Raw genomic sequence first — 24,796 nt, 5'->3', positions numbered from 1 at the left:
AGCAACCTGATTCTGATTTATTTTTGTGAACGTAAAAGCACAATTAAATAATTAGCTGTGGTGTCGAAATTTGCGAAGCTTCACGAAATTATTTTAAAACAAAAGGAAAATTGAATGTCATAATTATGTTAGTGCACAACAATGGTCCAACAATCTGACTCGTCAAAACGCTTTTGAGAACTCTTAACTTCATAAAGATGGAAGGTTTCCCCTCAACGGCTTAATACCCTGATCTTAGTCTCAGCGAATTGCACTTTCCACATAAAGCGAAGAATGAAGACCTACCAAAACGATAAAGATCTGCCATAGCTGGCTGGTTGATATCGTGGGTGACAGAATTATATCATGAAGAAATATAATAATTTATCAACCATTCTCGGAAAGGTTTTTGCGGTCAGGATTATGAACAAAAGAACGGGTTCACGGGTTAAAGCCTCGTTAAAATTTTGAAAATTAGCTCAAACTAGCAGTGATTGTATTAGTGTCCACGGTATTCTCGATGGTAAGCATATTTCTTTTTTAAGCATCTTAAATTTTCTCTTTCAGCTTTTCATTTCCTCGGTGCAATTGTATGAAGTAGGTAGATGAGGCCTTGGAATCAACCAAAAAAGAGGTGATTCGTTGCGTGCATTAGGCACATTGTCACTACGGAATCGGATTACTTCCTACCAATGAACAAATAGCCACTTTGTCCCCACCTCTTTTTTTATAATGGCTTCAAAATGCCGAAAAGTCGAGAATTTTCAAAACTCCAATGCGGTTCAACCCGTGAACCTAGTCCTTTTATTCATGTAAAAAGTAATTACTTTTTGACATTTTTAAAAAAAAATTTTTAACAAAAACTTTATGCTATATTTTATCGAATTTATATCACAGTTACCATATGAATAGCCTTCGTATTAGGGCTAAGTAACAGCCATAGTTCTCGTGAAATAGTGAAACCAGAAAGTACTCACTCTTTTTTGAATTCTAAAAAGAGAAAGATTTGTATATTATAAAGAAACTTAACTTCTCTCCTTAATACATTGCTGTTGAGTTTTGCCAAAGTGATCTATCGTCAAATTCCATTCTTGGATATTATTAAGGTTTGAGAAGCTGCCAAAAGCCCATCATACATTTATTCTATAGCTTTCTATAGCGTTAAATCCTTTTTTAAAAGATAGGTTGACGAACATTATGATATTTCTCAAGATTTGTCATCGATTCTTCTTAGAACGTAATTTCCAGAATTTGGCTAGATACGAGGTGTGGCTCAAAAATACGGTAAATTCATTGATTAGAAATAAAAAAACTGAATAATTAATCTCCTTCAGAGAACACTCCTGAGAATGCACATGACTACTACAAGCAATTTAGCGAAGCTTCCTTTATAATGTTTTTCTTTAGTGGTCTCTCAATTTCATGAATAATTTCAAAACTTTAGTTTCATCAATTTTTCATGGAATTAGTCAGATGTCGCTTGGTGCCAAATTTGCTAAGTAAGACAGATGTGATTAGACAAAAGTGGCTAAAAACTTACTTAAAACTAAAAACTTACTCGTATTAGATTTTCAACGGATAAATCTACTTTTTGTAGATTTTCAAAAAGTCGAAATAAATCTCCATCGTACTTCCTCCTTAACTGATTAATTCCTCATTAACTATTCATGGATATCATTGAACATTTCGGGAGCTCACTCTTTTCAGCTAGACACAAAACTTAACGTCAATACTTTCATATAGATCTGTTTCAGTAGCAGACAACGTCAGTAATTGCTATTATTATTCACCATATTTTTTCATTTTCCTTTTAATTTCTCTCTTTGACTACGTAGTTCGTTTTCATTATGAATAGTATGGAGTGTGATAAATATAAAATTCCTTTATTGTTAAAACATTATTGGAAAAAAAATGTAAGGCAGCTACGCCACAAGGAAAATATGTGAAATTGAAGGGAGAGACACGGTTAATGAGCGAATGACACATCGTTGGTTAAATCGTTTCCATTGTGGAAATAAATTTGACGCTTGAAGATCATTCGCACTCAAGTCTTCCACCTGCGTGGGATATTGAGGTAACAAGGAAATTAGTAGAAAGCCAACCTAGTACCAGTAATTACCGATGAACGGACTCTTTTAGAATATGACTTAAATTCATTAGGAAAGATCTCTCTACACCTATAGTAGAAGAGGTTGCGGATAAGTAAGTAAGTAAGGAAAGAGATAGAAGTTATCGCATAGTGCTACACGAATTAACCGAGATTCAATATAAACAGCTCCTTGCCTTGCCCAAATATGAATGTTTTATTAGCTTCATTGTTACTGATAATGAGAAATGGAGTTATCTAAGCAACCCGAACATGATAAATCGGTGGTTTCATAAAGAATAACTACCAGAATCCGCCGAATCGTGAGGTCAATTCGAGCGGAAAGTCTTGTGTGTCTGGTGGAATTATCAATGTATAAGTGGACTTCGAAACCATTCTAGATGGTCGAGTAAGACAATGTTAAGCCATATATTGTGAAAGTTAGCCGGAGTTAAATCGAATTACTTAATGGTATTGAATTCCTACCTCATCCAGTATTTAGCTCTGATCTACAGTTTACTATTTATTCAAATCCAAGGCGAAATTTTTGTGTGGGAAGAATTTCAATCCAAAGGTGTCAAAATTTTGACAATATTCGTTCAAACAATGGATTTACCAAGGTCTCAAAGAGATTGCTGAACATTGGGTTAATACTATAGAATGCGATTGGCTGTACTTAGAATATTAATGCTTCTTTTTTTGATTGTTAATAACACCCTCTATATATACGAAATATTTTTTCTTAACGTTATCAATCAACCTATGTTTTCTTTTGTTCTTAATCAAATATAAAATGTGTTATGTATTTAGAGCATGAAAATTTGATAATGATAATATTTTTCCAAGATAATAAAATATACATTATACGAACAAGTTTGCAAAATAGTTCTCTAGGAATTTTGAAAATTCGGCGAATTCCCGCGGCGTCTTTCACTTTTTTTATAAATGGTGGAAGAACTTTTTATTATAGCGGGTGATTTATTTACAGTATTTATTTTAAATAATTTGTAGAAAAGTCTGTTTATTCATTTCTTTTGTATATTTTTGTTCTAGAACTTTGTAGAATTTTATTTAGTTATATAAATTATTTGTGAAAGCGCAGTGAGTAAATTTTTAAATGAATAAACGTAGTGAAAAGAACGAATTAGTAAAAGTAAGCGCAGAAATTATTTAAGTGACATTTATAAGTAAATTATTATAAGTTAAGTGTATTGTATAATGTATAAATAAATTAAGAACGTAAGAGACAGTGTTTATTAGTTCACCCCACGAATAGAAAGAGTGTAAATAAATACGTGAAACTTTACAATACTATTAGACATTGAATTGAAGAATGTTATCAATTCTACACCCCGTGGATTCCACCTCGGAATCCACGGCCAGTTAGTCAATCACACTTCATATTTTAAGAATTCACGGGTCTTGAACAATCGTCAAATAGAAACTCACAATTTATAACATCAAATATAAATTGCTGATATCTCGCAAGTTTGTATAGTTTCTTTTCAAAGTAAATTCGGATAGCAGTGAAAGTTGTACAAAGTACAACTACAACATCTATCAATTCATTACTTGAAAAATCAAGGAAACACTACAATCTAACAAATATGGTTTTCATAGAAGAGCAAACTAAAATGATATAATGAAATAAAAGAATATTCGAAACAGTGTAGTTCTCAAACGAAAAGACGTGTGCACCATATGGTAAAATTGGCATTAATAAATTTGTTTTTATGAAAAAAAAAATAGAGTACAAATACACCGAACATAACAGCTTTTCTACTACCTTGTTGGTTAATACAGATGGACATATTTTAGCTCTTAAGAGACACGGCAATGTGGAGGATTCTATGACAAACAAAATTAGTACGGCAAATAAACTACTCCAGTTGGTAGAGAAGAGCCCAAGAAATTCTAAATTGAATAAACATCATCCAATACTCATACTTCAAAGACAATTATTTTTGATTAAGAGCTAGAATAGGCTGAGTAAAAATAAAAACATTAGAATCTGTTGTCAAAGTGCGATTTTTTCTTTTTGTAGTCAAGAAGAAAATGTAGTTTTCTACTTGTGTATAATGGCTATTATACCATTATTATTTTGATAAGACATATTATTAAATGATTGAATGTTTATGTGTTCACAAGTATGTTCAATCTAAAACAAAATCTGAACATCGCTACTATAATCACTTTCTAATTAGAAAGTATGTGATGAGAATTTCTATAAATTCAAATGTACGTAATTTGTTGTTATTTTAATTGAATTGAAGAATAAAATATCTCTGTAAAGTAGATAACGACAATCAAAGATAAAACATCGTTTTCTTACTTGATCTACATTACCTGATAATCAGAATCAGGCCAAGTGGGTAAAAGTCCTTGACATTCCTCGTCCATTCTCAGGTATTCCTTAATATTCCAAATACCACCCGTTTATTATTCATCAATATGTTTTTTATCAATTTTCAGAAAACAATAATCTGTTGGTCACGACTTTGTCACCGACCAATATTACACATTTTACATTTCCCCAATTGAACGGATCAGTAAATAATAAAAAACATTCTCCTATCAGTTTCCCCGAACATTGTTTAACCACTTCCCGACACTTCCCATAAGTGAAAAACAAAGAAACTCGGCGGAAATTATCAACAAAATAGCGAAATATAAATGACACAACTCGATTTTTTAAATTTTAGAATGAATTAAATGAATGTTTCATTCACGATACGCGAAAATTTAAAAATTCGATGGTTTTTCCTCTATCACCACAGTTTTGAGTGTTTAGTTTTCCTTATACGATATAGTTGCTGATACAGTTGTGAGTTGCAGAGCAGTTGAAGGTTTCGCTCGGAAAATTTACCGGAAAATTACGAATGGCGTTCGATCCGGAGCAACACATAGCAACGATGGGTGCCGCCCTCCTAGAGGATAACTACACGATGTTGTCAAGTTTTTTAATTTGTATATACATTAAAGATTTCTCAGTTGTTATACAAATGTACTAAGTTAAAAGTTAATACAATTTTTTTGCTTCTGTCCTCTCTCACTTTCAATCCCATTATAAACATCAATATTTTTTTCGAATACATTAAACTTATTTTAATACTTATCACGAGTGAAAAGATGTGTATAAATTAATTTACGTTTCCAGTGGAAACTTAATAATCTAACCAATGGCGTAATTAATAGAAAAATGTCTTTCTAAAACTTCTAAGTAACTTACTCAACTTCAAAACCTTAACAAATATCCACAAAAACTTTGTTGGCTACCATTCAGTTCCAAATATTTATCACTATTGACACATTACAGAAGTTCTCCACAAATTCTTCAAGTAGTTTTTATGCGTGCTTTCACAACAATTCCATTTTCCGTTGAATACACTTGTTGAAGTAAGAACTATCAGATTTTGTTTTCAAAACTTAAATAGTTTCGTGTCTACCATTTACAACTGTCATATTGTACAAGTTTTTGTAATTCTTTGAGTAGTTTTCATTCGTGGTTTTATAAAAACTTAACAATTCTCTTGACTAGCAGTTTAACTTAGTTTTCCACAGTTATCATATTTGTCATATTATAAAAGATCACTATAGTTTTTATTGAGCCCATTTTCGATTGAATCTACTTTTTGAAATAGGGGTCGTCAAACTCAAAGCTCACAGAGTTACTTGACAAAAAGCGCTTGGAAAATGATGAGAAACTGGAAGACCGAGTTCTTTGTTTATGGGATTCGGATACTGATGCCATGTATTCAAATACCTTTTTTTTTGAAACTACTCAATTTTAAAACCATACATTGCTCAATATTGTGAGAAACATCGACAAAAATTTAGTTAGTTGCCGTTCAATTTTAATAAGTTATTGCAACTCTCACTTTATAGAAGCTCTTCGATTTCTTTGAGTAATTTTCATTCGTGCTTTCATAAAAAGCCCAATTTCCCATAAATATACTGTTTGAAGTAAGAATGATCAAACTTTGTTCGCAAAACTCAAAGTATTTCATGATGAAAAACGCTTGGCAAATGATCACAAGCTGGAAGAAACTGTTACTGATTTAACTATCAGAAGACAGAGTTCTTTTATTATGGGACTCAGATCCAGCATCTGTCATGATTATCTGGCATCAATAAATTCAGTAGCACGACTAAGACAATCATATATTGCTCAGCGAGAAATATCGACAAAAACTTCGTACTTTTATGATGAAAAATTAAAAAAAATTGCTACTAACTGGTTTAATAATCAGGAGACAGATCTCTCTGATTATGAGATCCAAGTGCTGATGTCTCGACTTCACTGGTAGCTGGCACGAGTGAGACAATTGCAGCTTTTCGAAAATTAGAATCTCTATATTCAGGTTACTACTTCAGACCTCTTTCGCCATGAATTTTAGTAAAGCCAGGCCTATTAAGCCTTAAAGCGTCGTGAAGGATAATAATCAAGTACCATAGAGCTGAAAGATACTTCGTGAAAATAATTAATGTTGCTGATATATCCATCATTTCTATTGGAATACCTATCAAAATCTGTACTGAAATAATTGATCAATACTGTTAAAAAGATATGACCTTCCAATCCAAATAATAAAATTTTGGGAATAACACAATTAACTATAACTATATATTATTCAAATTATAAGATGTGAAATACTTTGATTTTGATTTATTTTTTATGTATATAAAAATTTGTATTGCTGTAAAAAAAATTGAGGATGCAATGGAGCGAGTACTCAAAAAATATTTTCATAACATTTTAATCGGGAATGTTTATAATTTTAGTTACTGCAAATTGTTAATTATTTTAATCATCCATACTCTCACTCTTTTATGTTACGTGTTCTCTTCCTCGCGTTTTAGATATGTTCTTCAGGATTGTACTCTTTTCCATCACTTTTATATCCTAGCCCTTGACAAAACGTTACATCTAGACCAATATATAATTCTGTCAATAATATATTAACTCTTCTTATCACCTACTCAGCTCAAATTAATTTCCACTTTTATCTTTTCCTTCGTTTTGAGATCTATTTTATCAAATACCTGAATTGCATGAATGATTCTTGTCTTGGTCTTACTATCGCGAAAAGTCGTGCTTTTGGTTTCCTTGATCTATTTTATGTATTTTATCAAAATGTATCCATAGAAATTTGGGAAGCTCTAAATTTCAATGAGATGATTTTCGATATAGAAGTTTGGCAACAGGACCAAGAGGTTTTCCCAATTATATTGATAAAATATGTATAACGTGTGTATTTAAAATCTTTTAAACATGATTTATTTATGCGGCCAAAATACAAGGAGTCGACACACTAAAACACTTTTAATGCGCTTAAACCCCATAGATTCTGGCGTGTGGATTAATATTAAATTCAAAGTATGAATTTGCGAATCGGGTGTTTACTTTTGGTCTGAAGTAGCTCAAAATAATGATTTAATCGGTTTTATAACGAAAAATATAAATTCACTCAGTGCTCCTTTAGAACGAAAGGAAAATCTTTATGCTTTAAACTGATTGAGATATGAGACTTAATATATCAGATTTAAATAATCTTTGCCTCAAAATATTGGATCATTCCAGCCTTGATTACAACCATACAATTACAATGATATTTTTTTTGATAATGCTCCTCAATAAAGTACTCAAAAAATGTAGTGGGAATCCAATTGAACAGTTAATTTTATTATAATTTACTTAACAATATTTGATATTTACAATGGTGAATAGTGAGTAAGTTGGCTGAAGAATTTAGCCACAACTAAAAAGAGCAGGATTTTAGAACCAAAATGAAAGTTTTCCATACCAACAAGAAAATCACTCACTATTTTTAGCAGAGATTCTAGCAATAAAGATAATAGCTCAATATGTATATGAATAGAAGCTTCGCATTTACGTTTTCTCCGATAGTTGAACGCTATTTAGCGCACGTCCAAGCTGTAGTCTATTTTTATGTACTAGATAGTAGTAAAAGCTAATTTCTAATGGAAAAATTAGTACGGTCATTTCAAATATTTATTAAGAACAATCTAAATATTTTCTAAAATTATAATAAACGTACTTGATCTATTATCTAAACTGCACAGAACAATAAAAAAAGGTTTGATTAGGCCAAAAGCCCTGTCTATTAAGAATAACATAGTATCATAAGATTTTTCTCAATAAGTACCTATTTTCCAATAAAGGCTAGAAAGTTGTTTTATTTCAATTTTCAATAGGTTTTATCCTTTGGTAGAAAAGTCCAAGTGGTGTTTTCTTAATAGTTTAGTTCCGTTGTAGCTTACAAAGTGGAACCTATTGTAAATTCTAGAATAATTATATAAATTTTGGACCGTTGAAAGTTGATGAGAATATATTAATATTTGAATATTTTAAATAATTTACTGACAAACATTTAGGTAAAATTGTTGATGATGGAATTACGATTTACACAGTTATTGAAAAGAGTTGGTATGGCGAGTTTGAAACAACACGTAAAGCTCCAGTAAAACCAAATTTTTAAATAAAAATTCATTTAAAAGCAAGAAAAGCGCATGCGTTCTTCGTTAGAAACGAATATCGACAGTAGAGCCAGTTCTTGTCATGCTTCGAGATGATAAGGAGTATAAACACACTATGAAGTTTTTCGCTGGAAAAAGTTTTCTAGAAAGTCTATTATAATTGGAAGAAGTTCCATTATAGTATGGAGAAGAAATTACCGAACACTATGAAAGAGATATCAAAGAAGAAACATATTTTATTCAGATGAAACATGGATCAACTAGAGACATACACCAAATGAATGTTGGTAAAATGAAACTGTTACTTTCGAATCTACTCGTACCGGTGATAACCATGCTGATTTCTTCAAAAAATGGTTCAAACAAATGATAGATCTTCTTCCCCAAAACTGTATTACAGTAATGGATAATGCAAGTTATCACATGCACAACTAAGTGGTTTACAGATTTACAGAATTGCCTAGATTCAAAGAATATTAAGTCCCATCCCGTTTCTGTGATAAAAATAGTGTATTCTTTGTGTTCCCTTTAGAAAGAGAAATTGAAAAAATATGAAATTAATGAATTTGAAGGAAATCATGGAACGACTATGGTAACATCATCAACTAAACCTGATTGAACTTTTATGGAGACAGTAAGTTATGCGCAGGTTAATTAGTATACGCCCGATATATTCATAATATGCATACAGATGTTATATCAAACGAAAATATTAGAGGTATATATTCTAAAAATATTTTAACTAGGAGTATCTCTTGAATTAAGTGATACGCATATAGATTACGAATGTTTTATTATTTTAATATTTTCTCATTCATAAAAATAGACTTTAGCGAAAGAGTGTACACACTAGTAAGTCTAATGTGACTACCAAAACCCTAGGTTATACTAGGCCTGGCCAAAAAGAACTAACGACTTTATATATTGAACTAAAGACTTACTGTGGCTTCATTAGATATCACATCAACAACGAACTGAGCGGATGGCTAAAGGATTAGACAGAGTCTTTCTGGAGAAACATTTCAGGCCTAGGACAATCTAAAAGATTCATAACCATATCAGTTAAGAAGTCAAAGGAACTTCTCCTGAGGGCCACAAACGACATCGATCTTCTGCCAAGTCAGTGTCATCACCTTAGATTTTGCGAGCAAGCTATAGAGGCAGCAGAATACCAACACAAGTATTAGGTAAGTACTTTAGAAGTAAAACAACGAGATGCAGGAACATGCACAAAATATCTATTTAGACCTTCAGAGCGGCTAGAAAGTTAAAACGACTCATAAAACATTGTAATTTAATTTAAATACATCAGATAAACAATAGAGTACTTTCAAAAGAAATAATGTCTATTTATCATTATTGAACATACTGGGTATTCGCGGTAACCAGACGATTTCATGGCAGTGTGTTGCACATACGCCCAACAACCCTATTATCTGAGCTCACAGCAAACAGCAGTTACTGCAAAAACATGGACATTTCGCATGGAATATAATAATCCAAAAAATAATGGAAAATTTTATAAATTTTCTTCTAACACAAACAAGTATTTATTTAAGTCGGAATCTAACGATCAGATCACGGTATATTGAACTTTTGGATTTATGACATAAGTGTGCTGAAGGGCCGGAAGTTCGCGACTCATATCGCTCCAATTCGTTAGTGACTCCTAATCGGTTACAGTAATTATCAGATATTTGTTAGGTCTAAAAGTTCGGTTCGTTTGTTCACGCTCACTATGAAAAAGTTTTAGTATAGACACAAATCAACTGTTTTTCTACTTCATTAAGAGCACATTACTGTTCAAGCTTGGATGATTTAACAGCGGTTCTTAATTAAACATGCATACTAAAGCAATCTTGTATTGGTTATCAACTGGTTCGGAATCTATTCTCTTTGTGACTCACGAACGATGTTATTGAGTGAAAACCTGTCAAAATCCTTCCAAAATTTGCTAATATGAGTACATACGTGTTTTATGAGGATAAAATAGAGATGAACTTTAATAATAATAAAGCAAATTATTTTGAAAGTTTTCTTTGTATAATTGAGGAAATTTGATAATCTGGAATAATTCTGGAAACAGACTTTAAATTATAATAGTACTAATTATACTGGCCGACAAGATTCTCGTATCCCAGACGAGACCTTTATTTAAAATGGAAATACCCGTCCAATAATAGAAAAACACATTCATCAAGTCCTAACACGTACCACTTTTCAATAGCTTAATTGTCCCTGTTTACATTAGCAGTTAGGTAATTTTATAAAGGGGCGGTTAATATCGGTGAATTTTATGGCCGAAAAAAACCTGAACTGCTTTATTCAGAATAATAAACATAAAAATAATATTGAAAATAGTATTCTGTTGAGTTTCATAATAAGTGGTTTTCTGTCCATAGTGCAATAAGTGATTATGAAGACGAAAATGTCGAGTAAAACGCACCGAAGTTGCAAAACTCCTCCTGACAAATTTTGCTATATTTGTGGAGACTTTATGGTGAAATCGCAAGCCAGGCCATTTTCCGAAAATGTGAGGAAAGCCTTTTACAAATATTTTGGTACTTTAATTGGAGACCAAGAGATGCAGTGGGCCCCCCACGCGTGCGTGTTAGTTGTAGCGTGTCATTGGTTCAGTGGATGAATGGGAAGAAAAGAAACAATCCTTTTGCAATTCCAATTTTCCTATTTTTACTCCAAGTACCAGTTCCTGCGAGCCGCATTTGATTGTTCAAAGTGAGTTGAATTATTTAGCACGTGATTTGGGGTTATCAAAGCAACAGTCTGAACTTCTTTCTTCCCGTCTTAAGGAATGGAACTTGTTAGCCAAAGAGACAAAAATTACGACCTTTAGAAAAAGAAATGGTACATTTTCTGCATTTTATAGTATGGAAAATTCGTTGTGTGCGTTTACAAATATTGATGGTCTAATGAAAGAACTTAATATTGAGCATAATCCCAGTGAGGGGCGCCTGTTTATTGACTCGTCTAAATACAGTTTAAAAGCAGTGTTATCATACAATGGAAATTTAAAGCCGTCTATACCAGTTGCTCATTCTGTGAAGATGAAAGAAACTTACGAAATTATTCGCTTGCTTTTAGACAAAATTAACTACAAGTATAAGAGGTAGATGGTAGATATGTGGGGACCTGAAAGTAATTGGAGTTTCAATGGGATTTCAGGAAGGGTTTACGAAACATTGCTATTTTCTTTGTCTATGGGACAGTCGGACAGTAGATCAACAATGTGTAAAAAAAGTGGCAAGCAAAAAGTGAGTTTCAACCGAGATCTCAAAATCTTAAGTTTATACCCCTTGTAGATCGCAAAAATGTCCTTCTGCCTCCCTTCACATTAAACGTGGATTGATGAAAAGCTTTGTGAAGGCTATGGATAAAGAGTGTGATGGATTCAAATACCTTAGAGAAGTCTTTTCCCAATTGAGTGATGCCAAATTAAAGGAAGATATTTTTATTGGTCCACAAATAACATAATTCCTGGACAATGACAATTTTGGAAAAAAGATCACCAGACAGGAAGGCATTGAAGGCATTCGTTAATGTAGTGAGGGGATTTTTGGGCAACAATATGGATCCAAACTACTAGTTGATGAACTTCTAGACGCGTACAAATCCCTTGGTGCTCGAATATCATTGAAAACTCATTTCCTCCATTTTTTCCAGAAAATTTGGGAGCTGTTAGTGATAAGCAGGGTTCCATCAAGATTTTAGAGTATGGGTGATTACAATTGGTTTTTAAAAAGCGAAAGTGCAACCCCTCATAAGAGGAAAAAGTATTGCTAATTGATATTTGAAGTGATTTTTCTGTCCTTAATAGATGTGAGTCATGTTTATTAGATGTAAACCATAAATATTGTCAATATATGCGATTTAAAAATCATGATATTATTTTATTAATAAATATTTATTATTTTACTAATGCATATGATTCTATAAATGTAACATAAAAACCTTATGTGTTACAATTACTTTTTTCATATTTTCGTATTTGTCCATTTTACCACAATATGCTATTCATTCTTATGTTACTACAAAATTTTTTTTTTCGACCAGTATTATTAATATAATAATAATGGGTCTGATAACGATGTAGGTTTTAAATTTTTAAATTATTGACCACGCTGTAACATTTTGCAATTTACCGCATGTCTGTTTATTCTGTTATTCTGTTATTCTGTTTTATTCTGCCCTTATTTCTTCTTACAACGCGCCTATCGCTTGCTTAGGTCACCAGCGCCGATCGAGTTTCGCTCGACATGCACAACCTTGTTAGGTTATCGCGTCATTTTGTACGTATGTATGTTTGTTTGTATGTATGTTTGTATGTTAGTATGTTGAGCTTGGATGGACAAAAGCTCAGTATAAATAATATATATTAAGTATTTTTAAGTATCCCTAGCAGTAAAAAATTAACGAAAAAATAATTTGATGCAATGGAAAAGAGCAGTAAAAGAAATACTGTTTTATCAAGTACAAGTAATCGGTTTTGTTGTGAAGATCATTTCGAGGTAAACAGGTACTTTCATTTTTCAAATAGCTTTTTCAAACATAAAAATTACGATACAGGGTAGCTTGACTTATTATTGTAACAATAATATAGTATTTTCAAGGTGTTATTTGTGATTTGATTTTTTTTATTTTTTTCACATTGGTATGGCGTACAGACGAGTTCTAGCCTGATTATTGTTAAAAAAAAGGACTCCAGCAGTTTTTCAGAACTCATGATTTTTAAAATTCATTTTGACCGTGTAGCAAATTTTACCACTAAAGTATTTTTTGGGTAATAAATAAAATCGGTTTGATTTTCATGACGAAATCGTCAGAATGTGGCACGGAAATACTCTTTTTTTATAAGTTGGTTGACACCTTTTGCTAGTTACCAGGCATTAACTAAATTAAATTAATAAACCCTACTATAAAATTTAGAATACAATAATATTTCCCTATCTCATTTTAATTATTTTGTGATGAAAATTTAAAGTAATATATTTGCTTAAACTTCAACAGTATCTTGAAATTAAAAGATTCCGTGCATATAAAATCCTTTTTCTTTTGCACCATGAACATGTCATTCTATCGATCTGTCTGTTCATTTAGCTCATCTCGCGGATTTTAACACTCACAAAATCGTTATTTGTGACAAAATAAGTAGACATTGCAAGGTAATCTATTTGGGGCTAGTAATCTGTCGTCAAAATAATACTTTAGTCAGTAGCACAATCGGCGATTAGAACGTAGTATCTTGTTGGAAAAGATCTTGGACGGTAGAAAATATACCCCGACTTCTCGACTTTGTAAGTTTGTTAATGCCAATCCTATCGACTTGAAATAATTACCATTATTCTTATATTTATTTTCGTAAAAAAAAGAATATACTTTTTTCATATTTTTCAAGCCCATTAAAATGGAAAGTTTCTGTCGTCGCAAATATTACTATGAATATTCTAAGAGCTTCTAAGGCTATTGATGCCCTTCTTACGCGGCACGAAAATACCTTCGTTCCAGAACATTAACATCATAATATTCCTATTAAGTAAGGCATGCCATTTAAAGCTTGACAAATTGACAGATATATATATATATATATATATATATATATATATATATATATATATATATTGACAGATTATACAGCGTCTCGCATTTGAAACGAGAACATTCTCTTATTTTAAGATGTTCAAATTTGAATTTTGACACATGACATACATACTCTTTACTACTACTATACGATAACGTGTAATTGTGAGTATTGAGGTACTGATAGCAATAAATAGTGTGTTCAACTTAAAATCTTATTAACGGCCTGTTACAAATTGACGGAGATAATTCTCGATATTTTACTTATATTAGAAATATCTAAGTATTTTAAAGTATATAAAAATCATGTATGATTTTTAAGCGTAGCTTTATGTGAATTTATAAAGGTAAGTGGCAATATTTACGTAGCCCAGAAGACATGTGTTTTTAAGGAAAACAATTTTTCATTTGTGCACCGAATATTACATATTTATTTTCGTGCTTGTAGCCATTTGCTACCTTCCAAGACAGTCGGGTCGACAGTAATAGAATTAGTTGTGTTCATTCGCATCCCCAAAGGGGAAGTGTTGGTATTAATAGATTTGCATAATGTCCTTTGCAAGTTGTAGGTCGAAACTAATTTTCAATCAGAAGAAATCAAGACGATTTAGCAACAAATATATGTAATTTTCTTCTTTAGATCCTGTTTCGTGTATAAACCACGAATACTGCCACAAATTTGCAATAAAATAATACAAACGTGAGATATGATACTAGATACAGGTTATCCTGTTTTCGACCTCAACCTGAGGATATCAGCTCTCATCAATATAAGTTGGGAAATATATATGAGTCATAACTCATTTTTGGATGTCGTCACAACCAGCTTATTGTCTTCGGGGACAAATAATGTTCTATTTACATTAGAATTATGCCATATTGGTGTTTTATTTCCTTTTATTTTGACAACTATATTCATTTCAATGAAAAACAAGCGATTCTTCATACACATACTCGAAATGACCTATACGGAGACTTTGCACCATCATTTATAACCGTGAAATTTTGGGCAACGGAATTCAAACGTGGTGAGATCAGGTTAACTGACGACGAGCGTTCCAGTCGGCTAAAAACTGTGACGTTCACCAACTGGTACGGGACAAATACCGGATTGAGGTTAGAGAGAAGAAGAATGAACGCATTTGCCATATAATTACCTAAGAATTATGCATGCGTTAAGTATATGGACGTTAAGTACCGCGTTTACTCACTTTGGACCGAAAGCACATTGGAATTAACATTTATCAGGACTTATTGACTCGGTGCAAGCAAAATTAGTGGAGTTTTTTGCGTCGATTCATATCTGTAAATAAAACCTGGTTCCACCTCTGAAACGAAAACACAGTCGCAGCAGTGGATTTCAAGTGCAAATTTGGTCCTAAAGAGGCATCGGCCCGAAAAGTGATGACAACCGTTGTTGGGATAGTCATGGAATTAGTGCAAAAAAAGGGACCGAGTTTGAAAAAAGAATAGCTTCCACGATAACGCATCTCCTCACACGGTGATTTCTATTGATAAAATTAAAGATTTGAACTTCGAATTGATTGACCACCCACCATATTAACCAGAGCTGGCCTCCATTGACTTTTTCTGTATCTATACTTTTAAATTTCACTTGAAAAAGAGATTTAAATTGCACGGGGACGTTATCGCATACGTGAACGTCCATTTTGAGGAGAAAGACGATAACAATTATTTGGAAGGGTTAAAGAGATTAAAGCATCGCTGTATAGACTTAAAAAGAGACTTTGTTGAGAAACGAAAATATATACGAAGGTAGGAAAACTTTTCCGACAACTCTCGTGAAATCAACAAATTTTGTTAAAGTTTGAATGGCAAAATAAATGCTTCAAATGTGCATTTTTCAAAAATTAATATGTTTAGGTTAACCTACTATATCATAATTTTCATTGTTTACCAATGTTGATTGAATATCAACCGATTCTCGGTAATTTCTTGTGTTTTCTAAAATAATTGATTTGTTATTGGAACTATAAATTCCTAGAATTCACTCGCATAAACCAGAATCATTTTGAACAAAAACATTAAGCAATTGTTTTATTTAGGGGTGGTCGTCTACTAATAAGTACAAGCACCCGAACGCCATTGCCACGACATCCGGAATTTCTCCAATGTTTTTTATCGATCGAAGTAAAAGGAAATTATCCCACGTAGATCGAACGCCAGTATTTTGTGTTCGTACGATCATTTTTATGATCAGACGACACGATATACACGCTAAACTTGTCGTTTTGACCCATATATATAGCATTTCATTTGAGCCGGAACGATAATTTAAAAATAATTTTTCGAAGCATGCAGGTTCTGTAATGAATATTGGCATACTCGTCGTAAAAATAATTATCATGAAGCAGTTATTATTAACTCGTTTGAAAAACTGATAAACGATTATTATAATCAATTAACAAAAACAAAACCGAATCAAAATATGAATGTGAAATACCATTCATATCCCATATGTTCAGAAACTGTCTTACCAGTTAATGGGGGCAATTAAAATTACCGATAATTTTTAATGTTTATAATTATAAGCCCACCTCTGTTGGAGAAGAATTTTTTGGAAGAAATATGAAGTTAAAGATTGCAATTTATGATAAAAACGTTTTTATACAACTGCAAAAATTGGATAATTGAATTTCATGTTTATTTTTATGATTAGTAAAACCAAAATAATACTGAAGTATCCTCTTAACTGTTAAATAATATTATTTAAAATTGTAGTTGATTGTGAAATTTTTACAATTTTGTATAGTTAAACCCGGAACGTCATTTCTTTTTATTAAATTTTCTGCTATGTTAATTTTAGATGTTAAGGGTTGGTCGTTCATAATTCGAGTGGTTTTTCAATGGAGTTGACAATTTTATTAGCAACGTTAATGTTATTTTTAATACATTCTTCGATGTATCTTTCTGCCACGGTACTACGGTACTGGATTGCCATCCTCCATGGCGCTTTAAGGTTAATATATCCCCTTCCGCATTTACTATAATTGTTGCCGTTGGTAATTTAAAAAGAAACGTTTTTGTTTTCGTGTTATCTTAAATCATTTGAATTATCGATTCTTAACATCCACAACTACTCTCTACGACATGCCCCTGCTACGTTTATAGCTTCTTCTGTTTGCAAATAAAAAAACCAGAATGAACTCGGGACTACTGAGTTCCAAGTGGACTCACTGTCCACTGCACCATTGATCATTGATTTAAATGTATTGGTTAAAAGTATTTGAAATGGAAATTTAATGATTATTCAATTCTTTTTATTCACTGAATAACCCACTAATTAGAAAAATCTATATTAATTCAAGGAAAAAATAAAATTAAATTCTAAAAATAGTTCCTTCTAAATAAATTTACCTTTATTAGTAGATATTCCTTGTCTGGAGCTTCGTTCAAAAATCCCTGTAATTGGTCTGCTGTTTGATTTTTTGATTTTTTAGGGACGTAATTGTCGGACTTTCAATTCAAAAATTTATTATACACGGATATTTCAATGTTATTTTCTATACTGATAGTACTTCGCAACATTGTATATTGTGACCAAAGTGTAGACGCCTTTAAAGTTTTCGACAACTCTTCAAAGTACAATTTCCGAAAAAGATTTTATTTTTGTATTTCTTCTCTATTCCATAAATTTCTCGTATACTAATTCATATTTGTTTTTTGAAATTTCCGGCAACAAATCTAAAGTTACTTTTGTTGCTTTTTTCGGTATCTCTGGAGGAGCATTATCAAAATCGTCACTAATGTCAATATCCATATTATTTATTATGAATTGGTATAATTATGTCCTACCAAAATAATATTTATTGGAAATTGTCATTTTTATCAAACCTCGAATGAAAACTACCTTAAGAATTTAAAAAACTTCTATAATCTGACAGTTGCGTCAACCATTTAATGTTTTCGTCGATATTTATTGATTCTCCATATAAATGTACATGGTATGGGCAAAGTGCCATGAGAAATAATATTGCTCACAGTGTGAGCAATATGTGATTTTGAAATTAAGTTAGCTATGAGAAATACATAACTTTCCATAGTTTATTCAATTTCATTTTTCCATTAGTGAGATCTAATTTTTTTGCTTTTATATATATACACCGGGGGTCTTACAACTTTCTATCTATCCACTTGTTTTCCTGGATAACTTTGTTTTTCATATTTTGCTCAGTTTCTTCCATCCAGGTCCTTGAGGGTTTTCCACGTCTCCTTCTATTCTGCGGATACATCATTTCATTCTCTTATTTTTTCTTTCTCAGCCACCTGTTCTGTTCCATCCTCATCACATGTCCGTCTCAAAGTAGTTCCTTCGTCTATATTCTCTCTGAAGTCATTTATACTCGACCTCTTATTCGTCGTATATCTTCATTCCGTATATGCTTCGATCTGGATATCCTGCACGACCTTTGTTTATCTGTTAGTTACCAGCAATGACATCCACACGTTAAAATAGGTTTTACTATGACTTTGTATATTGTCATTTTTGTGTTTAGCTTAATTTTTTTTTACCACGGCAATGAGTTCAGAATTTCTGTAGCTCTTTTTCCTTGTTGTACTATATTTCTTATATCGATATAAACATCAGATATAACACTTGAAAATATTTCTATAATTTGAAATCAAAAGCACGAGAAAACAAAAAAAATAATGAATAATGAAGTTTCTGGTAATGATTACCTATGTCAAAATATTTGGAAAGAAAATTAAAAGTCAGTAAATATTAGTTAAGAAATTGTTTCTGCATAAAATTTCATAGAAAACACCGCACGCTTTTATAATAATGACATTAATTTTTTCATCTGTAAATTTATTCATATGCCAATAGTTAGTTTTTAGCTTTTAGTTTGGTTATTGCTTGAAGCGTGTTTTCTATTTTTTTTTTTTTTGAAACTATAAGTAATTATTTATTTTTCATTATATATTGAATGACATCTTTTTATAAATTTGTTAAAATCAATCACGCATACAGGCTACCAATTTTTTTCTTTCGTAGCTAATCAATATTTTTGCTTTCATGGCGAATAGCTGAATGTATAATTGAAATCATGCAGACGGGTCTTTTCAATTGTTAACATTGTTCCATTGATAAAGAAATAGTGTCACAAACCCGGAATCGACGCTATAAAAGTAATTGTGCCAACACGATCGTATCAGTTGTCTATGTATACGAGGTCTGACAATCAAGTAATGAGACGTTGCCAAGTTTGTGAAAATCATAGAACAACGTGAATTCTAACGCATTATCTATACCTCCTCTATCTATACATATTTTTTTTTAGCTTTGTGCGATCTATATTTCACTGTTAGCTGTGTGTTTATACATGATGTCATCCCAAAAATGGAAATGCAAAATATCGAGCAAGAATTGAGAAATTTAGTATCTTACGGTCCAGTATTAAAAGTGTTTGGTGATTATTCTTTGAGACGTGTACAAGTATTTCCTGGGTATAAAATGTTCAAAGATAATCGTGGGAACTTGAAAAACAAAGTGCGAAGAGGAAGACAGTTTCTCACTGTCACGAATGAGCAGCCCGTATAAGTCTTAACCCGCCAGATTTATAAGAAAGTAGTTAAGCTAAATATCAACTGTGAACGCCACGTCTTAATTCAAGATGTTGCTCTTTGCAAACATGGTTCTGATATCTCAGATAAGCAATAACTTCACCCAATGACAATCGCCGGAGGCTATTCGAAGTAGACAGAAAGTGATCGTACACATTAGAGTCAAGAGTGACTATTACCAAATGACCCAATACTAAAAAAATTGGAATGAGCAAGTCGAAAGTGAAATCCATGTTCAATTGCTTATTTCATAGTCGCGGAGTGGTTCATAAGCAATTCCTTTCACCTGAACAGACCGTTATTCAAGTGATTTATAGCTGTTTGTTAAACTTCGAAAAAGGATCAGTAGTACGAAAAATTGGCCGCTGCCAACGGAGTTCAAGCAACGATGCGGGTTCAGTGTGAAAAATTTTGAAGCTTTCACAACCACACTGTTTGTCAGTTATGTCTCTGCGCGACATCTTTTTCTTCCTCCGAATGAAATGGAAGGTAGAAGAGATGCATTTTAAATCTATTTAGGACATCCAAACAATTCTAACGATGATGCTATTGGAAGTTCAGTCAAAGAACAATCACCTGGATTCGGTGTACTCGTGCGAAAGGAAATTATTGATTAGTGATTACTTGCTTATCAGACCTCGTATATGATGTCAAATGTTGAAATATGGCTGCAAAGGGATAACATTGTTTCTTTTTCCACTAAAGCATATACAAAAACTATACAGTTTCACAAACCGTTGTTATAAAAAATTTCAATATTTCATAAATATTGAAATATTATACGACCTTTACATGGCATAATACTTACCTAAATAAATTAGATTAAAATAACCAGGAATGCTCAAATAGATACCTAGAAGTGAGTTTGACATTTCGTGATTATATTTTTGACCTCAGCTAGTATTCCAATTGTTTTGTTTACTTTTAGTATCTCTTTTTTGGGTTCCGTGGTTCTTGCATTCTTTTGTCTATATTCACTTTAACTTTCTGGCATGCATTATTTCTGTCAAAACTTTTTGAATAATTGAGTTTATATCTTCTGAACCGCTTTATTTATTAATAGGCGTATACTGTTTTCATTATACTATAAATACAGTTGTGTTTACAACAAAAAAATTTATAATTTAGAAACTGTCAAAAAGAAGTTTGAAAATATGAATACCAACAATCAATTAATTAAAAATTCAATTTATTCCAAATAACAGGCTTAATTTATATCTTACACATAATTGATAGTTGTTAAGAAAAACAAAAAGCAATGACAATCCCCTTAGCCCGACAGTTTAATTGGCGTTTATACGTTTCAAAGAGAATATATTTTTGCTAGATTGTATAGTGAAGTTTCTCATCGTATATTTTGATCATAGATTTCTGACATTTTATTCAAAACCTTCCTTATCCTAGAGAGTTGTATTAAGTTAAATGTTATGATAGTATGTAATATCTGTAATAGAATCTGTGAATAGCAATTCATTATACAATGCGGTGGATATATATGGAATAAATTCAAAATTAGCGTTATTATGTACTAGATAAAAAAAACTGAAACTAATCGATTTTTATTCTTAAATTGACAATATACAATATGAAAATATTATCCACCTCCAGTACCCCCTCTGAATAATAAAGGGGGTCGTGTGGCACCTTGTTGGAAAGGGATTTTAGTTCTGTGTTCAGCAATATAAAGTTTTTTTTTTAAATTTAGTGCAATCATAACTGAGATTTTGGAATTCTCGTATTCTGTTAATTTCTTTCGTTATCCTAACTTTTAAATCAGCCATATTATCTAGTCTATTAAAGAAGTAATCGAGAGTAGTCAAATCGGAGGATCTAGCCGGCCATTCGATCGTTCCACGTCTTCCAATTCATCTATTGGGAAGAACCTTGTTCAAATAACTTCTAACAGAACGTGCAAAATGCGCTGGAGCTCCGTCTTGTTAGTATTAAATAGATCGATCTATCTCATTTTGATGATTAATATCAGGAAAATGTCTTTGTAGTGTAGGCACTAAGAAATTAATAAAAAAATCTAGATAAACCTCACAATTAACACTACCTTCATGAAAATAAAGGCCAATAATTTTATTGTTAATTATACTAGCCCAAACGTTCACTTTTTTAAGATATTGAGAATGAGCCTCACATATCCAGTGAGGATTTTCTCTGCTCCAATATCTGCGTTCATTCTGTCAATCATTAATTCACAGAATTTTTTTCTTCTATCAGGATCATCTTCATTTAACTCCTGAAATAACTGATCTTTGTAAGAGTGGTATTTTTCTTTATGCAAAACTCTCAAAATAGATGATTTACTTACCTCATTGTACGGCAAGCTCTTGAGTTGTCTGATGCGGATATTCCTCAATCTCTAGAACTTTTTTTCAACAGTAAATTGAACATTTCCACCTGGTTGTTCAATATTTTTTAATTGTCCAGTTTCACTAAACTTTTTCTCAATTTTGCTAACTATAGACTGCGAAACGTGTTATCGGGGTACTTTCACAAACCTCCTTTTTAGTTTTTGTTTTATTACCACAATCGAAATATCTATTTTTTCGGTCTATGATAAATGAGCCATAGTTAAATTTAATACGCGCACAAATATTATACTGACGTCTTTTAGTAACTTTAAATACCAAAATAACAGCAGCCTACTATATTCATATCAATGGTTTATTCAGCTTTTTGAATAATATTTTAGTATTTTCAAAGATTTTTTCCTGATGTTTGGCAGAACAGATACGAAAATACCTGATTATTTCAAAAGTATATTTTAATAGACCAGATAATATTGCAGATTTAAAAGTTAAGATAACGAGAGAAATTAACAAAACCCCCGAGGTGATACAAAATGCTGTACGAGAAGTCCAAAATCGCCTTGGTTATTGTGTGAATGTTGGTCACTTTGAACATTAAAATTGTGAAGTACATTAAAAAATTCATTCTAAATATTATGTAGCATTATTATTTTCATTCTACGTAAAGTTTGATTGCACCAAATTTAAAAAAAAAATTATATTACTGAACAAAGGACTAAAATCCCTTTCCAATAAGATGCCACACGTTCCCCTTTCTTATTTAAAATTTTCGAGAGGGTGCTTATAACTCAAAGGAGGTTCTGAAGAGTGATAATATTTTCATACTGTAAATTGTCAATTTAAGAATACAAATCGACCTGTTTCAGTGTTTTTTTTTCTCACATAGTACATAATAACGCTAGAATTGAATGAATTCGATACATATGGATCACATTGTATATACATAATAGGTTTTAACTGATATAGATAATATAGATCAAAAACAGCAAACAATCATCTTTAAACATAAACCGAAACGAAAATTTGCATTTTGTATTGTAGTTGATGTTCTTAGTGACATAATTGTCCTCCATTAAAAAAAGTCCAACTAAAAATTTGCTTGAAACTAAATTGTTTGTGATAATAAGCTCTGGTTTATAGTTTAGTATCATTATCATATGATTATCGCAGGATTATAAAAATTTGCGATTTAGGTTATGTTTTAAGTTCAAACATTGGTGACTCTAATAAAGTTTCCTCAATACCCTCAAATTGCAATTCATGAGACAGTTTATTATGTGCTGGACTAAATAAATGTTATACTTCCAATTTTATGAGGATGAAAAGCACACCAAAGCAAACAAACGCAGTGTCGTACCTGTTGATATCAAAATTTCAAATTTAAAATAATTCACTGGAAGACTCCTTTTGGAAAACATACTAAGTAAACTTAAAAAAATCACAGCACTTGTACATATGTATCACAGAAAAGCATCACAAATTTGACACACACGCATTTATAAATAATTTTCGCTCGCGAAGTTGGATCAGAGTTCGTCGTTACCAGAATAACACTAGCACTAAGGAGGCTGATGCGTCGCGATGCCGATCATCTTACGTCTAAGCTTTTTTCGCCGATATATACAGGTTCATGTTTAAGTTATGAGTAAATAATCAAACTAAAGTTCATTGCAGTTTATCAAAGCATACAGAGATTTATAAATTCGTTGAATTATTAAAATATTCTCATAATATAAACTACATCAACAAGTGTTGGGTATGATTTTTGGAAAATATTTGAATAGGCTTGGAAGTAGTTTCTTGATAATATCATTACAAACATTCCTTGAAAAATCTGGTTTTCTGAAATAATATTACAAAAAGACGCCAAAATAGGTGAAAAATAGTTATGCGATACTACATAAATAAAAACCACCAACAAACTTTGTGTGTCTGGAATTGAATATTATTATCAGAATAGAAGTCGTTTACAGAGTAGAAGGCACTTTCCACTAAATATGTCCTCAAATTATTGCGAATTGCGGGGAAAGATGATATCGGTTTGATTTTAATTGGCAAGTGATTGTGCATTTTTTTGCATTGTAAAATATTGAGCCCTTAACTAATTCTGAACGTGGATTAGGTAGATAAAGGTCGTGCTCCGCGTTCCCAAGTGGATAGCCGTGCAACGATCTTCCTGAAATTGGAGAAGCGAATAAAGCAAACGATTCAAAGATGTATAAGGTAGGAAGAATCAGAATTTTCAATCTTTTGAAAACGTCTAAGCAGTGAGCCCTGCAGTTTAGTCCGAGTAAATATCTAACAGCTCTCTTTTGTAGTTTGAAGATTCGCTTAAATTGATACCGCTACCGTAGATGGGAAGGTCATATCGGAGATGCGACACAATAAGGGCATAATAAACTGTCAAGGAGGAGGCTAAGTTTAGTTCTTTTGAAACTGATCTCAGTGCAAAACAGGAGAAACTTAATTATTCAAATAAAGCGGCAATATTTAACTCCTATTTCAAGGAATTGTCCACAACGAACCCTAAATTTTACAGATTTAACGACATCAATGGTGGTGTTATCTAATAAAAGGCTGCAATGTAATTTCCTATGATAAAACGTTGAGACACAGAAGATTAGATTTTATTAATTAAAATTGAAATTAAAAAATTATTGATTAAAATATTATGATTAACACAATCGAACGCCTTAGAAAAATCACAGAAATTTGTTTCAATGAAGTGATGGCT

At 31.8% G+C, this 24,796-nt stretch overlaps 1 protein-coding gene across 2 annotated transcripts in view; it reads right to left on the bottom strand.

The window, feature by feature from the left end:
- Positions 1 to 23,617, bottom strand: part of LOC130443847 (potassium voltage-gated channel protein Shab) — a 187,354-nt gene extending 163,737 nt beyond the window's left edge. Inside the window, exon 1 of one of the 2 annotated variants that reach the window (XM_056778709.1) lies at positions 23,420 to 23,617. The gene's annotated coding sequence lies outside the window, so the exon portion shown is untranslated. Of the gene's footprint in view, positions 1 to 4,411; positions 4,892 to 23,419 lie in introns of those variants that run through there. The other variant, XM_056778710.1, reaches the window with a different exon arrangement.
- Between the last annotated feature and the right edge of the window lie 1,179 nt (positions 23,618 to 24,796).

This window comes from Diorhabda sublineata, chromosome 5 (assembly GCF_026230105.1).
Source record: "Diorhabda sublineata isolate icDioSubl1.1 chromosome 5, icDioSubl1.1, whole genome shotgun sequence".
Taxonomy (NCBI): domain Eukaryota; kingdom Metazoa; phylum Arthropoda; class Insecta; order Coleoptera; family Chrysomelidae; genus Diorhabda; species Diorhabda sublineata.
Note: the sequence above shows the minus strand (reverse complement) of the source record. Positions and strands in the feature narration are given on the sequence as shown.